Source organism: Berghia stephanieae, chromosome 8 (assembly GCF_034508935.2).
Source record: "Berghia stephanieae isolate SIO BIC M18660-M18661 chromosome 8, UCSD_Bste_1.3, whole genome shotgun sequence".
Classification (NCBI taxonomy): Eukaryota; Metazoa; Mollusca; class Gastropoda; order Nudibranchia; family Aeolidiidae; genus Berghia; species Berghia stephanieae.
In genome coordinates this window covers 37,689,609-37,691,721 of record NC_088367.1, presented here as the reverse complement: position 1 = coordinate 37,691,721, position 2,113 = coordinate 37,689,609, and the positions used below count along the sequence as shown (strand labels likewise).

The 2,113-nt window shown below is 38.4% G+C and overlaps 1 protein-coding gene across 1 annotated transcript in view; it reads right to left on the bottom strand.

The window, feature by feature from the left end:
• Positions 1-1,893, bottom strand: part of LOC144977846 (uncharacterized) — an 18,056-nt gene extending 16,163 nt beyond the window's left edge. The window contains exon 1 of the mRNA XM_078923251.1: positions 1,485-1,893. The gene's annotated coding sequence lies outside the window, so the exon portion shown is untranslated. The remainder of the gene's footprint in view (positions 1-1,484) is intronic.
• Positions 1,894-2,113: the final 220 nt, after the last annotated feature.

Here is a 2,113-nt window from a genome sequence, read left to right as displayed (position 1 = left end):
GTGTACTAGCGTCATGTCCCGCCCTAAGTGTTGCTGTGGGCCAGGGAGCCCTTGTAAAGCGCTTTGAGCACGTTTAGTGGATATTGCTCTATATAAAAGCGGAATATAAAAGTGCAAATCGCAATATTATATGTAATCGATACAATGTCGGGGTGACCCAGATGCTCAAATGAGATTTTAAAAGTAAAATTGACCAGAGTTGCCAGATTGAAGACATATCGATTGGCCTCAATAAAACATAGAATAAGAAAAAAAAAACTTGACCTTTTATATAGCGCAATATCCACTAAACGTGCTCAAAGCGCTTTACCAAGCGCCCCTGACCAACAGCAACACGTAACATAAAGAACGAGACATGACGTCTGTTACATTTTTATCGATAGAGAGAGCGCTGTTGAAGTCGACGACGACGAACAAGAAAAAGAAGAAGAAGAAGAAGAAGAAGAAGAAGAAGAAGAAGACGAAGAAGAAGACGAAGAAGAAGAAGAAGAAGAAGAAGAAGAAGAAGAAGAAGAAGAAGAAGAAGAAGAAGAAGAAGAAGAAGAAGAAGAAGAAGAAGAAGAAGAAGAAGAAGAAGAAGAAGAAGAAGAAGAAGAAGAAGAAGAAGAAGAAGAAGAAGAAGAAGACAATTGGATGATATGTGGACTGGCAAGAACATTGAGACACGGGATTTTATACTGAGCTTGAGATTTTTATTTATAAATAGAGCAATATCCACTAAACGTGTTCAAAGGGCTTGATCCCTAGTCCCTAACCAACAGCAACACTTAACATTTAGGACGAGACATGATGACGCCTGTTAGAAGATATTACTTTTTTTCCGAGAAAGACAATGCCGTTAACGGCCAGGTACTAATTTTAAACCCGAGTACGATGAGAATAAGCGAGTAAAGAGCTTTTCCCAAGGACTCAACTGTGAGCCGCTCGTAGCGGGACTCAAACCCAGGCCCTTCCAATTCGAAGGTGAGTGTCATACTCTCGACGACATGCACAATGAAGAATTGATTCTATTCGACCCTCCATAAAAAAAGAATAGAAAAAAAGGAAGGGGGGGGGGGGAGGGGACGACACACGACAATGAAACAATGAAAACTAGAGGTGCCTAAAGATGAAATGAGCCAATAAAATGGAGAGAAAGATGAAATGAGCCAATAAAAAGGAGAGAAAGATGAAATGAGCCAATAAAATGGAGAGAAAGATGAAATGAGCCAATAAAATGGAGAGAAAGATGAAATGAGCCAATAAAATGGAGAGAAAGATGAAATGAGCCAATAAAATGGAGAGAAAGATGAAATGAGCCAATAAAATGGAGAGAAAGATTAAATGAGCCAATAAAATGGAGAGAAAGATGAAATGAGCCAATAAAATCGAGAAGGCCGAAATGTTGTGTGTTTTGTGTTGTTCCCTTATACACGAGTCACACTTACTCACTTCATATTTCTCTCCAATGAATGCATAATATATCAAAATGCAATCATACAAACCTTTAATTACAATGGTCACATCCTTCTGAGGACACAATATTCAATCATTATGTTTTTTTTATCCAATCAGTTTTATGTAATAAAAAATCCATGAACACACAGCAGTGTTGAGACTTAACTGAATTTTAACAAGGTCAATTTAAAGTTCAATTTGGTCCAATCTTATGAAATCAACACAACCCTATTTAATTGGATGTTAAAAGTAGTAGCCCATCACAAATACACAGAATCAGGTAATTTTTTATTTTTTTAAAACATGAAATATAATTTTAAAACCCAATGGTATTGTCTATTTCGACTGATAATGGGACAGTATTTATAACACTATTATAATCCAATCAGAGAAAAAGTCGAATCGATCAGAAACACAGAGACGAATCTATTCCTTCAAGAAGACAGAATTGTGACAATCCAGAGAGAATCGACTCATTGTATAGGTAATCTCGATACCTTTCTGGCTTCCAACTTTACAGGTAGGCGAGGCAGTAGCACATAGCTTACTGTCAACATGAAATGAAATAATCGCCGCCCCCACCACCAACCCACCCACCCTTCTCATACCCCCCACTCACCAACAGTCACCTCGCCGCTCGCCGCTGACCACCGCATTCCGCCATAGTACAGCAATG